General features: G+C 35.0%; 1 protein-coding gene across 4 annotated transcripts in view; it reads right to left on the bottom strand.

The window, feature by feature from the left end:
• The window catches only part of NLGN1 (neuroligin 1), a gene marked incomplete at both ends in the record, with an annotated part of 680233 nt that overhangs the window by 140198 nt on the left and 515023 nt on the right, over positions 1–25012 (bottom strand). The window lies entirely within an intron of this gene.

Here is a 25012-nt window from a genome sequence, read left to right as displayed (position 1 = left end):
TTAGTGGGAAATATAAACTTACCAACCCCCTACTTTGCATCCTGCTTGTACACAACATCTTTGCCCCAAATTCTCCCAAATGCTTAAATTTTCTTATGTCTCTTGGATCATGTAGTTAGGCAAATGCTAGAAATTTCTTCCTACTCCTCAACTTACCGCATGTATAATTATTGAGCATCTAAGAATCCTTCAAGAATAACTTCAGTGTTTTACTTCTGTGAAACATCTCCTCACTAGATCCTCCTTCTCCACTACAAATGAATGAGTGATGTCTTTACAAATTAAACCTTATTAGCAATTGTTGTAACTTTAGCTCCTGTCACTAATTTTGTACTCTTCAAATCACATCATCATTATCTTCTTTTTTTCCCCCTACTTGCCAGAGTTTGAGTAGAACACGGTTCCTAGTTAATGCCTGACTAGCATATAGAAAATAGATGATTTGGGGCCAGGTGCAGTGGCACACACCTTCAATTCTGGAGGCTGAGGCAGAAGAATTCCAAGTTTAAAGCCAACCTCAGCAACTTAACAAGACCCTAAGTGACTTAGCAAGACCCTGTTTCTAAATAAACAATAAAATGGATTGGAGATGTGGCTCAGTGATTAAGCACCCCTGGGTTGAATCCACCAGCTGGAAAACTCTGAAACCCATAAAAAGATGTGATTGATTTAACCAAATGTTTCACAAGGAAAAAAAAAATCTGAGCAGTAGTAAATGGTAACAGCTCATTTTCTGAATTTTAAAATAAAAATAAAAGAAGGGAAATGAGCAATTTTTAAAGTACATGAAAAATTAACTAAAATAAGTATTAATGACATGACCTTAAGAGAGAGAGAGAGAGAGAGAGAGAGAGAGAGAGAGAGAGAGAGAGAAACTTTGTGAAGCAAATTTATTCCCTGCTTATGGAATCTCTTTGTTCTCTTTGAAGCCAGATTAGTTCAGATCCTGAAATAGAGTATTGGATTTGAGGGTCTGTTAAGATTATATGTTAAATAAAGGACATTAGTAATGGGCAATACAGAAAAAAATCTACAAAAATGAAAGTATTAGAGTTTCCTTCTAATCTTTAGTTAAATCAATCACATCTTTTTATGGATTTCAGAGTTTCCCAGCTGGTGGGCAGCCACAAAGCATCGAGTTGCAAAGAGGTTGCAGGTATATTAGCTACTGACCTCTTGTGACCCTCGTGGCCATTCCTCACCAGCCATAAGCAGGCTGGCTCATTTATCCCAGTGATTTTCTTTGTGTGCTACAATATAAAGACCTTGAGAAACATTGATCTACTGTTATTTGAAATTTTCATTCTTTCACATGAACCAGCTTTTGGATAGCTGCCTATTACAGATGGTAATGTCATGGAAGGGAATGGCAGCAAAACAAAATAAAATAAAAAAATTTTAAATGATTTATTATTTAAAATTCAAAATTAACTACAACACATGATTTGCATTCTTAGTTTGCTTGTCCATGAAATAGATAAAACAATCCTGCCAAACCTCCTTTCATACAATTGTTACAAAAAATAAAGTAAAATAATGGATGTGAAAGTCCTTTGAACCCGTCAATGCCAGCATCTACTTCCCCACATGAACCAGAAATCATTTTACATGCATCATTCTATTAATTCTTCTAAGAAATAAGACAGCAGAATAAGTGAAAGTCATTTTAGAACTGAAATAAAATTTAACTTGCACTTGGTCCATATGCCTTCTGCATCAATTGCCATTATCTTAGAATATTTGCATTCTACGCTGGCACCAAGTTAATAATAAAATTGAAAAATCAGCATTCAGGGTTCTTCTGTCTAAGTGTAGAATTTCCAGATGCTATGTGGCCTGTGAGTTTCAAAAAGCTTGCATATCACAATTTATAGTGGAGTATATGGAAGTGGCATCCTTAAACATAAGATGAACAATTTTGATGATGACAGTGGTGGTGGTGGTGGCCAGAAAGATGGTGATAAAAAAAATGTCATATGTTTGACTAAACTTGCTACTTTTAAAGCCCTTCTATTACCTAGTGCACCACCGATAAAATTATATGATATGAGTTCCATGGAGCTTATCTAAGTTTGGGTACTGAATGCTTAATAGTTTTCTTTACATAATGAACTTCCTGGAAGTTTAATATTCCCTGAGGGTTTGATTGTGAAGTTTTAGGAGGTAGGTGGCATGGACACAATTCCCTATGGGACATTTTACTCTCTCAACCCAAATCACCAAGAGGAATAACTGCTTAATGGAATATACTTTAGGTTGCTCCAATTTAATGTATAGACACACACACAACCTTAGCATTGGAAGTGACTACGGGACTTTTCATCTATTTCAGCAAACTTCCTAAGAATATAGGACATTGAAATGATGCCTTTGAGCCTACCTAGCAAATTAGTGGTAAAAGAAAAATTGTAGTCCAAAGTTCTAAACTGTAGGGCACTTTTCATCACAACATCTAAGACGGATGAATATTTTCAGATCTCCTTTATCTCTACCCAATCCTTAAGAAAGCCAGCCACCCTTTCCCTTGTCATCTAGTCCTGGACTGACTTGTACTTTTCACTTCCTAGATCAGAGATCCCAAGGTTATGTCCATGACTCCAAGTCTAAAGACCTCTCTATGAATCACTTATCTTTATACAGATTCTGAAATATGGTTTGACATATCTGTTTAGCAGAGAAGGAAAATAATATACAGAGGTAAAATCTGTATAATGTCTCGTAGCAGTTAGTGACATGAGCACCCAGGGAGTGAGCCTATGTGGTGCCTGATAACCAACCCTATTTTCCTGCAGTTTTCTCATTCAATCTTCTCAACAAGAGTAAACACAGGTGATTAAATCACTTTCCAAGTTCACAGAGCTAGCAAGTAGCCATGCAGAACTTGTACCTAAATCTCACTTCAGTACACTGTTCCACTTATAATTCTCTACTGACTTTGATTTTTTTTTAATTTTTATTGTTGGTTGTTCAAAACATTACATAGTTCTTGATATATCATATTTCACACTTTGATTCAAGTGGGTTATGAACTCCCATTTTTACCCCATATAGAGATTGCAGCATCACATCGGTTACACATCCACTGTTTTACATATTGCTATACTAGTGTCTGTTGTATTCTGCTGCCTTTCCTATCCTCTACTATCCCCCATCCCCTCCCCTCCCATCTTCTCTCTCTACCCTATCTACTGTAATTCATTTCTCCCCCTTGTTTTTTTCCCCCTTTCCCCTCACTTCCTCTTGTATGTAATTTTGTATAACCATGAGGGTCTCCTTCCATTTCCATGCAATTTCCCTTCTCTTTCCTTTTCCTTCCCACCTCTCACCTCTGTTTAATGTTAATCTTCTTCTCATGCTCTTCCTCCCAACTCTATTCTTAGTTACTCTCCTTATATCAAAGAAGACATTTGGCATTTGTTTTTTAGGGATTGGCTAGCTTCACTAAGCATAATCTGCTCTAGTGCCATCCATTTCCCTGCAAATTCCGTGATTTTGTCATTTTTTAATGCAGAGTAATACTCCATTGTGTATAAATGCCACATTTTTTTTTTATCCATTCGTCTATTGAAGGGCATCTAGGTTGGTTCCACAGTCTTGCTATTGTGAATTGTGCTGCTATGAACATCAATGTAGCAGTGTCCCTGTAGCATGCTCTTTTTAGGTCTTTAGGGAATAGACCGAGAAGGGGAATAGCTGGGTCAAATGGTGGTTCCATTCCCAGCTTTCCAAGAAATCTCCATACTGCTTTCCAAATTGGCCGCACCAATTTGCAGTCCCACCAGCAATGTACAAGTGTACCCTTTTCCCCACATCCTCGCCAGCACTTGTTGTTTGACTTCAGAATGGCTGCCAATCTTATTGGAGTGAGATGGTATCTTAGGGTAGTTTTGATTTTCATTTCTCTGAGTGCTAGAGATGGTGAGCATTTGATTTTTAATTTGCAGTAAAAAAAAATAAAAAAAATTGATGCTTTAAAGAGGACACAATCACAGGACCATTTTAGATGCAATATAGTCAACAGTCCTTTGCTAACCAGGCATCATGGATATTGCTTTCAAGACCTGGAAACCTGGGTTTTAATACAACTGCTACTCTTTATTGGCTACATAGTCTTAAACGAGTTAACTCTGGGTCTTGGTTTATTTATTGTTTATAGGTGAATAATAATGCCTACTATTCTATGGAACAGTTCTGAGATTAAGGAACTTGAAGAATCAGAGATTTTTGAGATTTGGAAGACCATGATCTTTTTGAGAAGAGATCTAGAAATCTTGCTACGAATCATCAATCTGGGGTAAAATAAACATCAGGGAGGAAGATGCATTTTTCTGGGTATATCTGTGAGGTAGATAACTGTAAAACCACCTTATGGATAATGTTCAAATTCATGTGAACTGTGTAGCATTACATAAAATATGACACACACTACTAGAGGTATGTGAGTAAAATCCTACTTAGCAAATTTGTAATTTAAGAGGAAAAAGATTTCAGAAGAAAGAAAGCATTTCATTTTTGTTATTGTTTTGACAGATTAATTATTTTTCTGACTTGGTCTAGCTAAAATTTAAAGCCTCATTGAGTGGGAAGCATCAGATAAACAGATATGAAGCATCCACTTTACAATATTTAACGTACTCCTCAGAGTTTTGGAATTGTTTATATGCCATTTTAAAACAAGGGATTATGCATAATGAGAGAAGAGATCATTTTTACAACTTCAATCATATTACTGAGGGCTTTCAGTTGATATTCATAGATTGGTGTTTTAATGAATTACATAAAGTCTCCCTCTTAATATCTATCACACGTTTGTTACTGCAAGCTGTGGTTCTAGGAATTTATATGTCTAAATACTTCTAATACTCTAAAAGCCACATGGGTAAAGACAGCCAAGAAATACAAGTGGGTTGGATCACGTGGAGTAAAAAATAAAGGGTGTAACATACACGCACAACATTGAAAAGTAAACTCAGGACTTCAGCCTAAATAAATATAATGCAAAAATATTCTTCTATTATACCAGAGTAGTTTCACCTAACATATCCTGGACATTGAAAAGCTAATCTTCATGCCATTTGATATAAAAATAGAGGAAAGATAAAGTCAGAGAAGAGAGCTCCTAGTAGAACAAAAAGTTATCTTTCTTGGAGTGGCCCCGAACTACTGCTATATTATTGTTAAGTTTTTGTCTTTGCTAATGTTATAAATCCTGGTTTGCAGATATTTCTAGTATGACTATAAAAAGGGCTTATATAAAACTTTCAGATCTTGGCCTTTAAGATTATAGTTGACTCAGGGCTAATCACGATATAAAATGAATATTTTAAATATGAATATTTTCTTATTATATTACACATACATATATATGTTATATATATTATACTATATAATTATAATAATATAATTATCAAATTATTCTAAATATAAGGCACTATCCTAAGACTTATCCAAGGATACTTCTGCTAAATCTATACAGCAAGTCTATCACATAAGTACAATTTGCATCCACATTTAGAAAAATTGAGACTCAGATAAGTTAAGTGAATATTCCAAAGTCACATGGCTAATAAGTAGCAAAGCCAGAATACAATCCCAGGAAGATTGACTCTTGGCTTCAGGTGTTTGACTACACAGAAGTTAAGCTCATTAGTTTTTACTACCAGATTTGAAAAAACCCAGAGCCTCTCCAGTAGTTGCAATAATTGTTGCAGAAACCTCAGGATAGAAGGGGATTTAAATTCGTTTTAGCTGAGGGATATGAGAATGATAAGAAAATTGTAGTTCTACAAATTTTAAATCACTTTTTACTGACACTGTCCCCTAAGTACCACAGTAGAATATATTTGAATTGAATAGTGAATAATATGTTTCATAAAATTTTGTCTCATTTTGGAAGCAAAGCATATTTTCCTTTTTGCATTTGCTTTCAGCTCATCATTTTCCCCAAGAAATATCTGGAACTCCAAATCACTGTATGTTATTGTTTGATTCTTTAAAAATCAATTTTTTATTTGTTCTAATTAGTTATATATGACAAGAGAATGCACTTTGACACACCAGACATAAATGGAGTATAACTTCTCATTCTTCTGGTTGTGCATGATGTAGAGTTTCACACGTCTAAGGTAATAATTTCCAATTCATTCTACTATTCTTCCTCCCCTCATACCTCCTCCCCTCCCTTCACTGTCCTCTGCCTAATCCAAGGAAACTCTATTTTTCCCTGGTCTTCCCCCCTTAGTGTGAATTAGCATTCATATATCACAGAAAACATTAGGCCTTTGGTTTTTTGGGATTGGCTTATTTCGCTTAGCATGCTATTCTCCAGCTCCATCCATTTACTGGCAAATGCAATAATTGCATTCTTCTTTAAGGCTGAGTAATATTCCATTATGCATATATGCCACATTTTCTTTATCCATTTATCTATTGAAGGACACCTGGGTTGGTTCTATAGTTTAGCTATTATGAGCTGAGCAGCTTTAAACATTATAGCAGCTATCCCACTCCTCAGTTTATACCCAAAGGATTTAAAATCAGCATACTACTATGACACATCCACATCAATGTTTATAGCAGCTCAATTCCCAATAGCTAAACTATGAAAATGAAATTTACCATTTTAATCTATTGGCATGTGAAAATATGTCTTTTGGAGATCACATGTTATTAATAAACACTCATAGGAGTGATTCTTCAAATAAAGCTGCCAAAGTGATATAAAATATAAAGAATAAGATTAAAATCTAGCATGAAGTTGAGATTTTTATTTTAAGAATTCTACTCTTCCCTTATGAACCTCTTATATAGGAGAATATTAGTTTTCTTAAAAATTGAAACATAAAATTATAGAGGATACTATGTACATGTGGGTATATGTATTTATGTGCATAAAACATTATAATATATACATATGTGCTTCTGTTTAGCATAAAGGTTTGTTTTAGGTCAAGCTGTTTGAGAATCAATTAAAGTCTAAGTCCAAACTCTTTATTTCATTCAAGAATTCAAGACTAATCAATACCTGGCCTACATAAAAAATAAATCATATTTGCATTTCATTCTAACATATCTTTTAAAATATGATATTATTGGCTTATAAAGAAGGAGTTTGAAATCAATTTATTCAGGTCTTCTGTTTGAATCTATCATTTTAACAGAGAAGCAGAAGTAATGAGTGACATTTTAAAATGACTTTTCAATACAACTGAAGATATAAAGTACATTCTGCATCCAACCTGAGCAGTTAATCTGTGTTGTGGATCTATTGAACAGTGAGCAGAATAGAGTGGTATTAGCAAATATCTCTGAAATGGCACCGAGTCAGAAAAAGAGAAAGAAATTGCAGGGATCAGTTCAGAATAATAACAATAATAATAGTGACTTCTCTCACATTTACTTTAATGATTGTATCCATGATGTTCAAACTCCATTTTGTGAATTTGTTCTTATATTCATAACAATGCTCTGAAACACAGGGAAGGTTTTTATTTTCAATTTACAAGTGTGATCATGGAGAAAGAGTAAATGTTCATCTATCCATTATTCTATCAATAAATCAACATATCTATTCCAAATCCAAGTGACTCCATGTTTCCACTGGATGTTTTGACTTTGTGCAGTTCTGTGTGCAAGCTACTCATCCATCCAGGCTCAGTTCTTACACTTCATACTCACCAAACTTCCTAAGCTACTACAGCTTTTCCAAAATTCATGATCCAGTGCCAATTAAATATGAAATAATTTTACAATTATTTGGATGTCACTTTAAGACATTTCTTGAGTCCTTGTGTCGATCAATCCTCTGAAGCACAGGGAAGGGTTTTGGTTTTTAAAAAATGTATCTTTCTGTCTTATGTATTGGCTTTTTGCCCATATCATCATCTTGCCAGTTAGGTCCTTCCCTGAGAACAGAGGGATTTGTGATTCCAGGGCTAGGTCCACTGGTACATCCAACAGTGTGTTTAGGTTGGTCTAACAAAGTTTAATTAGACCTAATATGCATAGAATTGATCTCTTTTCCATGATATGCTCTCCTTATAGTTCATGCATAGTTCTTATTTAATGATTTCTCATTTAATTGGTTGTCTCTAATAATGTAATAGAATTTAATTACCCTTCATTCAGTCCATAAGGCAGAACTTTACTAATAACTTGTATCTATTATTTCATTCCTTTCCTTCCCCCATCAAATACAATTACCATTCTGCATCATATGTTCATTATTTCCTTGTTTTCCTTTTTCTGGAGTTTTATTGCAAATATATATGTATTCATTAAACTAGGTTTTATAAATTTAAACTTCACAAAAAAAAACCCACAAAGAACAATAGGGCAATGTTAGCCTCTTCTACTTTTCCATTTAGTATTTGTTCGCTTAATATATTGTGAAGTGACATCAGGATTTTGCATATTCTTGAAGTTTCATTTGCTTTGGTCACACAGGACTTAAAAGCTTGTGAAATAGTTGCCAAGATTTAAAAATTGGGAGCAGACATTTCATTAAAAAGTCTAAAGTTCAGGTTTAGGTTAAATATGGTAAGTTCTGGAGATACCGGTCCTCATTCTTACATGAAATGGTTCAGCAGTAAGAAGCAACTGTGGCTTTTCCTGGAGACTGTGCTTTCTGTCCACACCACTTTCTATAACCCCATTCCCAGTCTATTTAGCTAGCTTCCCCGTCAAACTATGGAACAGGATTCCTCCTGTCTTAAACTGTTTGTTTAGTTAGCAAAATGCAAAATTTAGTAGTTAAAGAAATTACAGAGCCACAACTCTTTTAAATACCTTTTTAAAATTAAAATGATAATTGAAAAACAGGTGATCCATGAGAACACAGTTACTGCTCCTTATTGCTAAAGGGTGCTCAAGCATGTATAAGAAGGACTGACAGTAAGTATTTCTCAACACTTGCCTTGGGTGTTCTGAATGTGACCTTTAAAAAGCTGCAGTAACTATTTACCAAAAGACATAGACGAATTGTTCTCTGGAATAACATATTTCTTATCTAGTGCTTTAAATTTGTTTAATCCATCCACATTTTACCCTGGGTACCTTTAGATTAAAAGAAAATACTCTAAGGCTTTATGTTTATATATGCAAAATATATGGAAAAATCAAGGCATTTATTCAGATGATTTGGTCAAAGAGTCATTATTTTGGGAAAATAATTTCTTAGTTAAGTTTAAAAATCTTGACAGTCTAGGTCAAGCAAATATTCTCTCTTATTATTATTGTTTTGCTAATATATTTGAATATCTTTTAGTACCTATTAAAGTCAGTCCTCTGTATCTATGCACTCTGCATCTGTAAATTCAACCAACCACAGATCAAAAATATTCAGGAAAAAAAATGTGCCTATATTGAACATAAACAATTTTTTTTCTGGTCATTATTTTCTAAATAATACAATATAACAACTATTTGCATAGCATTTATATTGTATTAGGTTGCCTCAGTCTGGCTGGTCACAGAATCACGAGCCACTCAAGCAGGAACAAAACTTTATTTTTGAAAAAGCCGCCAATACTCCGTATGCGCAGGCAAGCCAAAAAACGGTCCACCCACGCGCGCGCGTGGGGGGGGGGCGGACCTCCCCCGGAATTCCCTCCTACTATCCTTCCCCAACCAATGGGAACTCTCCAGGAGTCCCGTAACATGAGTCCGGTAGCAGGCCAAGGTGAACAGCAGGAGTCCAATTTCCATATGAATGTAAATCTTAACATAATCATATCATCTCAATGGCTAGCTGGCGGTCACCTTACAACCCAGAGTGCCATGCATCATATTATTTGCTTGTGGCTCCTAGCATTAGGTATTACAGTAATCTAGCATTTAGCCTATGCACAGTAAGGTGTGCATAGGTTATATACAAATATTGCACTATTTTGAATAGTTAATTTGATCATCTGAGAATTTTAGAATTTATTCAGTTTGCTGAATTCATCTACCATCTATGCTAAGTGATGACTGCATATTCTAGGTCTTGTTCTTGGTGTTAGTTTCATAACAGCTAGATCTTTTGATAATGTTAATTAATTTTTCAATGTATTTAACCCAAAGAGGGTTAAATGCTGTAGAGTCTGTAAGGAATAAAAACATTTAATTCCTGAATATCACCTTTATCAAGCTTTTATGAATTTTTTTTGGAAAAGAGACCCTAGCAACAACAGTAACAATATTTTACCTTCCCTGAAGAAAACAAAAGGAAATAAATATCCACTTAAAGCAGATAGAAATAAACCCAGAAATAGTAATAAGGCAAGCAACCAAACAATGCTCTGATGAGTTCACTGGAAGGTAGGGATGTGGAAAAGCAAGCACAAACCTACAGGGAAATGTCTCAGGGTACCCAGTGGGATAGAGAATTAAACAACTACAAATCAGGGAAATGCTCACTGAGGAGAAGTCACCCAAGTGAACATCTGTAGTTTCAAGCTTTAACAAGTCTGAGGAAGTATGTGCTGGCAGAATGTTCACTTCTAAAAATGACAAATCAAGTGTACAACTCTGAAAACCAAAAACTGTATAGAACATTCCACAGAATTCAACAAAGACAGTATTTTGGGTTTTTGCAGTTCTTTAAAATGTCTTTAATTCACAAAAGGGCCTTTTTCAATGGACCAAGCAAGACATGGTTTAGGAACTTGTGGATAGCTTTCTGGTATCACTTCAGATATGAATAATAGAGCATCAACATACACTGACTCCAAATTTCAATTTCAAAGGATTTGTTCCTTGAGAGTAACATTACTAAATGTAATGCTGGAAAGAATCTTAGAATATCTTAGAAAGAAGCTTAGAATATCCTCACAGCTATGCTTATCATAAATATCCCTGTGAGATGTAGCATATTGCTGTCTAATATTTTTTTCTATCCTGAATAAAAATTCTAGTAAAACAAAGTAAAGATAAAATATTTTTTTTGTTAATTTCTTTTTCAAGTCCTAAGTTTAGATACAGAGAAAAATATTATTAAAAGAAAAGAAAGAGAACTGTTTGGCAATATAGGTCAAATAAGATGATTATAAACATTATGTGATTTAATAAAAGGTGCTTGTTCAAACAAGAGGAGGAGAACCTCATAAGTTAATTATCGAGAATAAAAATAGAGAAGCAACTCCAAAAAACCATAATGGACATTTGGCAGTATGCAGTAATATGTTTGCAAAGGTAACTGAGTCCAAACTACAAAGTGGTACACAAGAAAAATAATGCATGGTAAACAGGAGGATATGTACTTCTTTGAAATAAGCACAGAGGAAATGTACTTCTTTGAAACTTAGACTAAGGGAACTTTATTATTTTGAATAATTTCCTATGAAAATTAAATCATCACACAATATAATAATCTTAATTTAAAATTATTAGAAGGCACTTATTTGTAGTTTATATTATTATTTTTTTTATTTCTCTTTTCATATAAACCTATTAAATCTTTAATTTTAAGTATTTCAGATAAACATTAATTTGCCATAAAGTTTATCTGAAATACTTAGCATATAGGAAGGGTGTTTTTAAAGAACATTTTACTGTAAATATCTCTAATGCTTATATTTACAAAAGTTCATAAATTTACTCAATATTGAAGACATTGCTTACATTATAGTATGCAAGAGTTATAGGATTTGAAAAGTGAAAAGAGGGAAGACCATCAGACCACCTATAGGCCTCAAGCCACAGAAATGCTATGATGGTAACAAAGCCTCCTGGATCCAAGGAGTCTTTTACTCAGGCTCCTCAGAACCCTCTTCTCCCCTAGGTGTGCCTCTGTCAGACCTACATTGCCTAGTTTTAGCCAGAACCACATAAAGACAGTAGAGAGAGAAATCACCTAGCTCCTGATGTTTTTTCTTAACTAACTTCTATCTACTGACCCCCACCATGTTCCCTGGCTAGAAATCCCCACTCATCAAATGCTGTATTCAAAACTGAGCCCAGTTCTATACTAATGTCTCTTATTCACTATTGCATTAGTTCCTAAATGAAATGTTTTTAGCATTTTACTACTTTACTGTCCAGTTCAGCTTTTTCTTTTTTTATTTTTACTTTTTACATACATGACAATAGTGGAATGCATTACAATCATAATTATCCATTCACAGCACAATTTTTCGTAACTATGTATATAAAGTATGTTCACGCCAAATTATGCCATTATACATGAGCTCTCTCTTTTTTTTGCATTACAATTCTTAATACACCTTTATACCACAATTGATCATATCTCTGTTTGTATATAAGGTATGTTGACACCAAATTCACATGTTCATACATGTGTTTTGTATAATGATGAGATCTCCTTTCACCATTCTTGCTATTCCTCTTCTCTCTCCCTTTCCTTCCCACCCCTACTCCCTATCTAGAGGTAATCTTCCTCCCTTGTTCTCCCTCCCCACCCATTTTGTGTCACCCTCCCCTTATATCAGAGAAGACATTTGTTTTTGTTTTTTTTGTGTGTGGGGGGGGAGGGATTGGCTTACTTCACTTAGCATAATCTTCTCTAATGCCATCCATTTCCCTGCAAATGCCATGATCTTATTCTTTTTTATTGCTGAGTAGTATTCCATTGTGTATAAATGCCACATTTTTTTATCCATTCATCCACTGAAGGACATCTAGGTTGGCTCCACGGTTTAGCTAATGTGAATTGTGCTGCTATAAACATTGATGTGGCTGCGTCCCTGTAGTATGCTGTTTTTAGATCCTTTGGGTATAGTTCAAGAAGAGGAATAGCTGGGTCTCAGCAAAAGAAATAATCTGTGAGTTGAACAGGGAGCCTACATCCTGGGAACAAAGTTTTACCCCTCAAACATCAGATAGAGCTCTAATCTCTAGGGTATATGAAGAGCTCAACAAGATAAACACCAAAAAATCCAATCAATAAATGGGCCAAGGACCTGAACAGACACTTCTCAGAGAGGATATACAATCAATCAACAAGTACATGAAAAAATGCTCACCATCTCTAGCAGTCAGAGAAATGCAAATCAAAACCACCCTAAGATACCATCTCACTCCAGTAAGATTGGCAGCCATTATGAAGCCAAACAACAACAAGTGCTGGCGAGGATATGGGGGAAAAAGGTACACTCATACATTGCTGGTGGGACTACAAATTGGTGCAGCCAATTTGGAAAGCAGTATGGAGATTCCTTGGAAATCTGGGAATGGAACCACCAGTTCAGCTTTTTCTAACAGTGACACCATTGTCATCCTATGTTTTCATACAACCCAGGCATGGAGGTGAAAAAGTACACAACCCCAAAATGTCAGCAAGTGAGGATAAAGAAAGTCCCCCCAAATGCCTGCTTCCCCTCCTTCAGTCAAAGGACCATAAAGGTGGGCAGTGTAGCACGAAACAGAAACCTAAGTTTCACATCGTATTCAAAAATTAATTTGAGCTCACTGGCAAACTTAAATATAAAGTGTAAAACTGTAAGACATTTAGAAAAAATGCAGGATAAAATCTTCAGTATAAAGGGCTAGACAAAATGGTCCTAGATATGATGACCAAAGCATGGTCCATCAAACAATAAAATGAATTTTATTAAAATTTTAAAATTTTCATCTGTGAAAGATGCAGTAAAGAGGACAAAAAGACAAGGTAAAGACTGAGAGAAAATACCTGTAAGCCAACTATCTGATGAAAGACTGGCATTTGGAATATACATGTATAAATTCAGAAATTCAATGGTTAAAATAAGCAAATAAATCAACTAGAAAATGGCCAAAAGATGTGAAAAAATGTTTCACTGACGAGGATGTATAGATGGCAAATAAGCATATGAAAAGATGTTCTTGGACATTGAAAAATTAAAATTAAAACAAGAAGATATCACTATCCCCACCAGAATGACTATAATAAAAGAGTTAAAATAGCAAATGCTGTCAAAAATGCAGAGAAATCAGATTGCTCTTACCTTGCTCATGGGAATTCAAAATGGCACAGCCACAGCTAGAAACAATATGGCTTTATTTAAAAAAAAATAAACATTTTTTATCTAAAAAACTAAACATGTGGGCTGGGGTTGAGGTTCAGTGGTACAGCACTTGCCTAGCACATGCAAGGCCCTATGTTCGATCCTCAGCACCACATAAAAAAAAAAAAAAGACCTTGTGTCCATCTACAAATAAAAAAATTTAAAAAAAAAAACTAAAAATGTTATGGTTACCTAACTTAGGAATTGCATTCTTTAACATTTTCCCCAAGGAAAATGAAGGCTCACATTCACTAAAAAAACATGCACATAAATGTTACAGCAACTGAATTTATGATAGCCAAATTCGGTAAGTCTCAAGATGTCTTTCAGTGGGTAAAACTATGGTACATCACACTGTAGAATGCTACTCATATTATAAGGAAAAACTAGTGGTTAAACACAATCACTAGGATGAATCTTCAGACAGTGAATGCCAATCCAAAGCTTATCATGTGATTCCACTTATATAATCTTTCAAAATGACAAAATTATAAAAATGAAAATAGATTAATTATGGGCAATGTGGGGGAGGAGAAGGTGAAGTAAGGCTATGTGGCTACAGAGGGATAGCCTGAGGGATCCTGTCGTGATAGAACTGTTCTTGACTGTGGTTATATCTGTATCAACACCCTGCTATGATTCTGTACTACAATTCCTCAATGTGTTAGCACTGGGAAAAACTATGTAAAGCCAGCATGGAATTTATGATCATTAATTTCATGTGGCAATGTGCCTGCAGTAAGGGATGAATAGGTAGCTAATAAAACACTATTTCTAAGAGCTTCTGTGTGGGCACTTCTGGAAGAAATCAGCATTTGAATCAGCAAACTGCATAAGGAAGATCTGTCTTCACCAACATATGGAGGCATTGTCTCATCCATTGAGGGCCCAAACTGTAGAGAAAGGGAAAATCTCTTTCCCTGCCTGGAACATTCAATTTCTCATTGGAACTCCTGGCTGCTGGGCTTTCAGACTATAGCTGCATTACACAACTGGTTCTTCTGATTCTCTAGCGTGCAGAATTTCTTTTCTCCATGATCATGTGAACTAACTTTCATAATAAATCTCCTCTTATCTATCTCTGTTTCTGTCTGTCTGTCTATCTATCCATCTATCTCTATTGCTATTTATCCATGCTGTTGGTCCCGTTTCTCAGTCAGGGAGAACCATGACTGATATAGGATTCTCTGTATTATTTCTTACAACTGCATGTGTACCTACATGTACATCTAAAATCATCTCAAAATAGAATGTTTAATTAAAAATATGACATACAGAAATTCATGGCCTTCAATGGTTTTGAATAAGTAAAATATAGTAAAGGAATTCTCAAAATTATCATGAAGACAAGAGAATATTTTGTTGTGGAAACCTGAATATAGAAGGTTAGAAGGTTTTTATATTTACTTTAGATCCTGAAACATTGAGAGAAAAGATCATAAGGAAAATCTCCAGGTTTCTTTTGTAATGGAAAGTATAACTCCTCCTGACTTTATAAGAAAATATTATACATAGGGCATAATGTCATGTACTTAGAGGGGGAAGAAATCCTCTATCTATGAAAGGACTCTCTAACTTCAGGAAGTTAACAATGAAGTTTATAAACTTTACTCAAGCTCTGAATTCCAACATAAATTGAAATCCTTCCTGCATGATTCTAGTTGAGACTTTGATCAAGAGATTTAACCTTTTTGAACTGTATTTCACTCATCTGTGAAAGGCAGCTTATAGATGGATCCTACCAAGGAGGGAATGAAATGTTTTTGTTCAAAGATATTAATGCTGGGTCAGGTACAGTATGGGTTCCAATCAATGGTAGTTGCCAAATTATTTTCAGGGATTGAAGCTTACTGGGCGAAGACTGTTCCCGCACCCTCTTGAGCATTAGTGTACCTATATGACTTAACAAATTTTATGACCATAAGATATTATCACCCTTCATACAATGGCTCTAAAACCAGCATTGTGATAATATATATTTCCATGTGTTCTTAAATGTCTTGCATATTAGTATTATCTATTAGGTGATTGGAATGCATTAGGTAAAAATTTAAAAAGTGGACATTCTAGAAGAATCAGAGAGAGAGAGTTGTATATGTTCAAGTATTATAATAATCCCTAAATATGTTGAAGACACTTGCCCAGAAGAAACTGTTTTGGTCACTGATTAAATTAACAGTCAGACCTTTGAGCCAATTTGTAAAGCTAGAAACTCGGTTTCAGTTCCTCCCCTTTTTCTCATCTGCCTCTTTGTCTCTCTTTTTCCTTAGCTCTACCCTACTTGCAAAACTATATTTTCACCTACTTTTATGCAATATCTCACTCAACTCTGTTGACTCAGTCTTTTCCACTCTTGCAGCCACTTATAATTGAGAACACATATTATGTTGCTCATCCTTTCCTCCATTTACCACTAGCCATATCCTGAAAATTCACTTCAAGCCATGTAACGACTTGATTGGAGAAAATCTGGGTCATTATTCTAATTGACACCAGAATAATGGCTAAACTCCCCGGCAGGGCACTCCATAATATTTATGATCTGACCCTAATTTTATGCAGTACACCTGACTGAAACCAATGATATTGCCAAAAGAAACTGCTGAACTTCACCCTGCTGACTTGCATCCCTCCATGATCCTGAGCACCTCTCCACTTCTCCTTCACTTACCAAAATTCCTCTCATCTGAAAGATTGTACTCCGATGCCATGTCTTTTCATAATCCCCTTTTATTGCTGACTTAGCATAAAAACAGCAAAAAATCCCTTAACTCTTTATGTAAACTAACACAGTTCATCCAATGTGTGTTTGGGGCTGGGTGTGGGTGGTGGCACATACCTTTAGTTCCAGCTACTCAGAAAGGTGAGATGGGAATATTACTAGAGCTCTGGAGTTATAGACCAGCCTAAGCAAAATAGCTAGACACTGTTTCAAGGGGGGAAAAGAACATCAAAAAAAAAAAAAACCTAACAAAGCAAATATATGTTTACTATATATGATTTATTTCATTCTTATTTAGATTATATTTATTGATATGGGTCTAATTTGTAGTATATGTCCAGTTTCCCCAAAAGTATCAAAAAATACAGGCAGAATCTATGCTTAAGAGATTATTTCCTGTATACTGTTAAACATATGCAGAACACTCAGTTCTAAACATCTAATAGATATTTGTAAAGTAGATAACTAGTGAAGGCACACATCTACCCTGGTGTTTGAATATACCCCAGTGCCATATATCTAATAAGCACTCAATAAAAGCTATTTGAGCAAAATGGCTTTGAGTGAAATATTATTGTAACATTTTTAGAGCTCACAGTTCAATTCAAGTGACAAATTGACCTGTGAGCTTTAAAGCATTACTATAATTTTTTTGAAACTCAAATAACCAAGCCACAGAATATAAATAGAAGGACAAATAACCAAATAACTGCAGAAGAAATGACGAAATAACCAGGGCTTCCTGAAAAAATGATTTGTTATCTGGAGGAAGAAATGTAAAACTTCTATAAAAGACTGGAAGAGATCTGGCGGGGGAAGCACTGGGGACAAAACTGATCAAATTGTTATTACATATTTAGGAGTATGCCACAATGAAACTACCATTCTGTATAATTAACATGCACCAATCAGAAAAAGGTTGGAAATGGAAAATTATCTTAAATATATGAAAGTAAGCAAAAGATAAAGTGAACTCATCCCTTTATGTAATGAGAAGTATGTTTTTATTTTTCTGTAATAAACTAGTAAATGTTATCAGTAACCGGCATGTAGATAAAGGAAACTAATATGTAAGGTATGTAATGTTAGGTATTATGGAGAAATAAGAAAATAAAACAAAAAGAATAGATCTTATGTATAGAAATATAACAATTTAATGTATGGCTATGCCACAGCATAAAACTACATTTGAGAATACTGGTGGTGAGAAATTCAGGTCTGATTCTTATAGCTAATAACATTTTTATGTTTTATACAGCAGCTCACCATACCAGTAACAGACTGCAACATAACAAACACCTCTTATGCAAAGGCATATTTTTATATAATGCCATTGTGTTATGTTATTTAGCTATACCATAATAGCATATTTAATAAATGTCCATTCACCAGACCATTAAATTGCCAGTAAAAACCCATTCTCCCATCACTGTGTTTAAAATAAACTCTGCCCCAGTTCTGAAAATTCAGATGGGAAGAGTTTCCAGCTAAGTAAGACTGTCATTCCTAAAGAGTAGTTTTAATTTGAGGAAAAGTGGATATCTGAATAAGCAAGAATGAGCCTTTATCTATAAAATTAACTACTTTGAAAAAATTTAAAAGGATTTTTGAAATGCAAACAGCAATTATTCCTTTTTAGAATATTCCCTCTTTCCAGTCCAAAAATTTTTGAGGAAATTGCTTTTTATCTCTAATCAGTTTTATGCTTAATCAAAACCTTTCTTGAAACATTTCAAGAATGTGACACACCAGGAACTTCTATGCAGAAAAATGAAATGTTACTCACTATGACTAACTTCTAATGCAAATAAACCCAAATGTCAAAACAATGCAGAAGTTATAAGTACCACTGCAAGCTGAGGAAAAGATTTACAGTTCTTCCCAGTCCCCCATTTATTTTATAGCTGCCATATGAGATTTTATTTCTGGATGAAAGCTGCATTGATAAAGAGGTTTAATTGTATGTCAGTATGCCTTATGGTGAAGTTGCTTCATTTACTTCAAGTCTGAATCTCATTACCAGTTCAAATCTCCAGGCTCCCCTCCATCTTAAGGCGGAGCTTAATTAGTGTAGCCCTGGTGATGAAAGCGCATGCTGCCTGCTTTCTCTTCCCAGTCCCCTGACGAATCTAATAGACTATTGATTTTCCATCCTCAAATAGATCAGGCACCACTCAATCATGATATTAGCTGTCCATTAACTTGAATTCCCCACTTTCATGAGCTGTCAACACCATCAGGACCATCCAATCAACCATTCAATAGTCAGGTAGCACCTGCAATTGAAGATCTCTTTGAAAACCATGCCTACAATTCTGTTCTTTGTTATTTTATTTTTCCCCCCTCCGGAAGGGCTTCTATTCCATCATCATTTTTTTCTTATTTAGCATTTGAATAAAGCTTTCATTTCCTAACAACTATACTTGGAAAGAGGTGTTTGCGTTTGAAAGGTTGATTGTGTTATCTGCAGACAAGCCATAATTTTACTCAAAACTAATTCTACCCCTTTTCCACATCTGTAATATTTTGAAAATAATCTGACACTATAAACACTTAGAACTTGTCAAAGCAAATAGATCCTTCTAATTTTAGGGGGAAAAGATCTTTATTAATTTCAACTGTAGTTTTAAGAAATGATTGTTATATTAAGAAGCAAAGAGAAAAAAAATATTAAACATCTCACAGCCCCTACCAGATGTGTGCGTGTACACACACACACACACACACACACACACACACACACACCCCACAAATGTGCAACAGCTTAAACCAAGTGGGAAGGAAATAAAAGTCTGCTGTGATTTTTTTTTCAATTAAATGTCAACTCAAGATGCACACTCAGCAACAACTTCATTGACAGAAAGAATGGCAACCACAAAGACCTGCTGAGTATGGGAAGTATGAACTTTGATGCATAATTTTATAAAACTAAGGTATCACAGTGCAATGAAAATGTAGCAATCATGCCTTCTGGACTTTTCTTCCCACACCCTTGTATGTGATGAAACCCTATGCAGATGCAATTTTCTTTGTGGTAATTGCCTGATCTTCCCAATGGAAACAAGGAAGATTTCTCCACTTTTTCCTTTACTCTGTATTTATGAGGACACTTAGAGCACACAGCTTGGCACATTTTGGAAGCACTTTTCTTCCCTTCCACACAGGAAATAGATCTTCACTCTCTTAGTCACTCACTCACTCTCTTTTCTAGTTATACATCCATTTGAAAGGTATTTATGACAAATCTATAATGTGGCAACTACAGCTGTGCCAGAATCCAAGGAAACAACAGATAAAAGGCAAGCACGAGACTTTGGCTTTAAGAAGTAAACAGGCCAAGAAGGAGGTGACACAGTTACAATGCAGTGGGGTCATTTAGTTAAAGAAAAGAAGCTATGATTTATTTATTGAGAGTTGGTAAAATGATTCATTGGGAGGCCATTAGTTTGAGGTGGCTTCAGCACTTTGCATCCTGAAACCCAACTTAGAATAAATGGTAACAGAGAATCTCAGCTGAACCAATCAGAAATCACAAACTAACTTCTAAACTTGGGACTTTACCAATCAGAAACTATCAACGAATATCAAAGTAGGAACTTTCAGGCTACCGTTTCACATAAATCACAAATATATGCTTGATCTTGTTTCTTCCAATACCTTGTTAACAGTTTTTCTCTGGTGCCCTTATGATGGAGCCCAAACTGATTTGGCACTGCACAATTCATGAACCACTACCTGATCAAGTAAACTCTTTAAAATTTTAATGTGCCTATCTTTTAACAGAACCTGCAATCTACTAGGCACTGAGTCATGTACTCTAGGTGCATGTCTGAATTTAAAATCACAAACAACCAGAGGTTAGATATCATTATCCCAATTTTATAGATGAGGAAATTGAGCCAAAATATCCATTAACTACCTATGTTCACATCACATAGTTGAAAGAAGGTAAAAGTTGGTTTTGAAACCAGACCTGGCCAACTTCCAAACAGCCATATTCTTGGCCTCTTAGTTGCTGCACAAAGGAATATGGAAATTTTGAGATAGAATTTGGGGATACAGAAAAAGATAGACAATCTCAAAATAGAAGTGCCCATGAGCCTTTGGAATGAAGGAAATGGCCATGGTCCTTTGAAATACAAAACAAGTATTCCTGAGTCAATCTTCCATGTTCTTAGCCCACGCCCTTATCTGCAAAAAAAAAAAAAAAAAAAAAAAAAAGTAACGTGAGGGTAAAACCCAAGCTCAGAAGAAACTGGTGCCATATTGTGTAACTCTGCCCTGGCCCCATTCAGGACCTATCAAACGTCTCTCTATAAATATTAACATTCCCACACCAAGGGGTGGCTATGTCTCCCCCTGGAGATGACCCACATTCTCCTTGGAATGTGTATTCCTTGCTTTACCCCCAAAGCTTCTTACTCTTAAGATGGCCTATTTTTGTTCTTGAATATGTATTTTTTACTTCACTCAAAATGCATCTTTCCCCTAAGATGGCCTGCATTCTCCCTTGAATGGGTATCTGCTTTCTTAAATAAATCTGTCTTTATTTTGGCACATTCTAAAAATCATGTACACTGAGGAATCCTGCTTGTTCTGAGTTGGGTCCCCCTTTCTGGGAACTCCACCAATGATGCCTCAAGAGATATAATATATATGTCACGAGTTACTGAAACAAGGTCAGTATGGTACATAGAGAAGGAAATGGAATAGAGAGAAATTAGATGTAAGTCATTTATTTATTTTTTTAATGCGGTGCTAAGGATCGAACTCAGTACGTCACACATGCTAGGCAAGCACTCTGCCACTGAGCTACAGCCCTAGCCCAATTAGACATAAATCAAAATTGTTCAGGAAACTTAATCACTAACTAGAAAGGGCCCCTTGACACTTAATGGAGATTTTAAAAAGTAGGATGCAGAAGGTGATTTATTAACTGAATTTCAGAAGTTTGAAAGAAAGAAGCAAAGTGACTTTTTAGACATAGGCTGGGTAAAAGCCTTATGGCATGGGAGAAGATGTCCCCAAGTGATGGGGAAACAGGGAAGAAATCAGATTGTAAGTCAGGTAGTAAAGGCTAGATCTCCTTGTGGCCTTGTGGGCCAGACTGAGTAGGTTCTACTTTATTGAAAAGCTGTGGGAAAGAAAGCCACTGTAGGACTTTAAGCCAAGAAAGACAAAACTAAAGTACACTGAATGGAATTAGGAAAAAAACATTAATGATGGAAATTATAGAATATGTGAAGTTAAAATGAAGACTTTAATCATTAGAATTTGGTGGTTCTTGCAAAACTAAAGCCATGTTAAAAGATTCCTTAGTTGTCTAGTGTCTCTGGCATCCCGGAAATGGAAGCAAAAATAACAGCATGAGATTACATTGTGGGTTTTCATTTCTAGTAAAACACTTAAAACCTAAAGATTTTCTTCACATTTTTTTGCTTAGGAACACAAACCCCATATTCAATAATGCAAATCCTAAACAAACTAAATTATACCTTCCATGCAATTTCCACAGAAAAGTCTAGGAGCCAACAAGGGTCACAGGAAATGTTCCAAGGCAAATCTTTAAACTTGATGTATCAACACTGACAGTTACTACTGCAAATCCATGACTCAGCGGAATTTCATCCCATCCCTAAACCCATTGCCCAAGAGAGAGAATTAACTTCACAGATATTTTCACAGCTTACCTCTCTTTGAGATACATGAATTAGAAAACAGTAAGTTCTTTTCACAAGGTCCTGTGTTTTGCACTAACACATATTTTTTGCTTCTGCAATTAGTAAAACTTCCATTTTAATTTCTTTCTTTTCCCCCTCCCCCTCCCCCTTCCCTCCCTCCCTCCCTCCCTCCCTTCCTTCCTTCCTTCCTTTTGCTTCTTCTTTTTTTCCCTCGGAGATGGGCTATGTTGCCCAGGTTGGTCTTGAACTTGTATATCAAGTGATCTTTCCAACTTAGCCACCCATGTTGTAGGAGTACTAGTGGGCCGCCATGCCCAGCTCCCATTCCTTTCATTACCATGTTGTACTAAATGGCTAGAATGATGACCCATATGAGCTAAGATAATCACTGGCTATCTATCACTAAAAAAAGTTTTAATCACTTTCTATAACTATTTACAGATGATGGAATTCTATTCTCTAATGCTCAGAACTACAGGAAAAGACTTCATTAAGATCTAATAATACTATCGCACATTTAAATGGAATCTGTGCAAGGGGAACTTCTAAGCACATTCTCAGGTAAAACCAGATCATTTTAAACAGCGCAGTGACAAAATTGACCACCTTCTTCCTCACATATCTGAAAACTGGGAGATCATAATCAAACCTAAAAAAGTTAGCATGTGCCCCAGTATGACCTATATCATGGCCTGGTATGTGTAGCAGGAAATAACAATTGCAACTGAAAGCCGTCGTAAGTATAAGTTATAAATTATTTAAGAATACTTACATGTGAAATATCATATTCAGACCTCACTACATATTTAACATCTTTAAAAGGTGTTTAACATCTTCAATTTATAAATAAAGAAAGCTGGTTCCATGGCAAAGCTCGAACAAAATCTCTTTCATAGCTTCTATTCTTTTTCCTCATATACTCACTTTTTGATTTATACATTTGGCTTTAAAAACTCTCTTTAGTTTTAATAGAAATGTCCAGTTTTAACAAAGTAATTTATCTTTAATATGGGCTCAGCATTTCATAGCAAGGAACTCACCTTAGTTGACATCTTCATTTTGTGGCATTTTCATTCATGAAATGAAATCTTATTAAGTTAACAAATCTAAATTTCCCAATAAATGCATAACCAGGCTCCTAAGTGATGATTTTTCTAATGGCTTCTTTATTTCTCCCTTTTTATCTTTAGTTAAAACATTAGTTCTTTTATACTTAGTTCTTCAAACTGGAAGCAATTCTACCTATCAGTAGTCCAATAGACTGCACTGTTGTACTCTTGCTTTTTTGATTGATTAGCAGACAAGTAGCATTTGTGGGATATGGTTTGAAATGCAGCCGCTGTGGCCTAACACTGGACTTATTAAATGGAACTGGAATTTTAACAAGATCCTCAAGTAAGAATTTAGTTGCACTTGAAAATCTAAGAAGTAATTTACCTTTGAACAACAACAACAAAAACAAACAAATAAGGTTAAGGATGCAGACCTACACATAGTTTGAAAATCGAGGTATAAATTTTGTCTTCTCCAAAACTTACTAATAGCCTGCTGTTGAACAAAAGCTTAAGCACAGCATAGATGATTAATTTGTTTTAGGTGTTATGTGGACTATATATGATGAAAATGTGGGAGAATCATTGAGAGTTCACATTTTGCTTTCATATATACTTTACTAGATTAACTGCTCACAGAAGGATGATTAGCACCACACCACATTTTAAGCAGTTATAACACTTGAAACTCATCACAATGCCAACACAAGGTGGCAATGAAATTATTAGAGTACTACAGTAATACAACAGTTAATTTTATGCCATTATAATTTAATACCACGTTTTGTGTTTGTTTATGTTTTTTTCCTCATGTGCATGGTATCATGTATAGTCTATAAGTATGTGTTAAGTTTCAATAAATTTTAACTTTTTGTAATAGATTTGTGTATTTTAATAGTGCTAAATCACAAAATAGACTATTAATTTCATGTATCTTAAATATTTTTCACATAACATATTTTAAAATGTTTTGATATTTGGGGGCCACAGATTCATCTAGAAGTTTTTACAAATTGTCTAAAATCTCAAACAAACAAAAAAGCTACATAAATGTGGAACCCTGTAGCTCAAACCCATGTTGTCCAAGGATCAACTGTATTATTCTATACTCCATTTAGTGAATCATTCCTGAATAGGACTGCAAACAGTTGAAACTTCTCAGACATCTGATGTTTACCTAGTTTCTTAACTGTCTACCACACATAAAAAAGCATTTGTGGCACCATATTTCCTCATTTAGGTTAAAAAATTTCTCTATTGCCCCTGGTTTTATCTTCAGTAAACAATTTGCCAGGTGAATATGCAGGCAAATGAACATGGACATATGGATATTATACAAAGAAATTTTGATCATGCACATAATTACTTTAAATTTCTTTCTTTTATTTTAGGAGCCAACTTTACAAATTTGCAAAAATTATGCATTACAAGATGTGAAATACAGATAATCAACTATAAGTACACAGTCATAAATGAAGAAAAACTATTTGGGAAAGCAAATAAAACTCTCAATGGAAACAGGCTAATCTTATTAAGAGCTTTACTGCAAGTAGCAACAAATTAGCAGTATTATGA

The sequence above is a fragment of the Spermophilus citellus genome (assembly GCF_964194105.1).
Source record: "Spermophilus citellus genome assembly, chromosome: 7".
Lineage (NCBI taxonomy): Eukaryota > Metazoa > Chordata > Mammalia > Rodentia > Sciuridae > Spermophilus > Spermophilus citellus.
The sequence above is the reverse complement of the archived record's forward strand: the minus strand, read 5'-3'. Positions and strand labels throughout refer to the sequence as shown.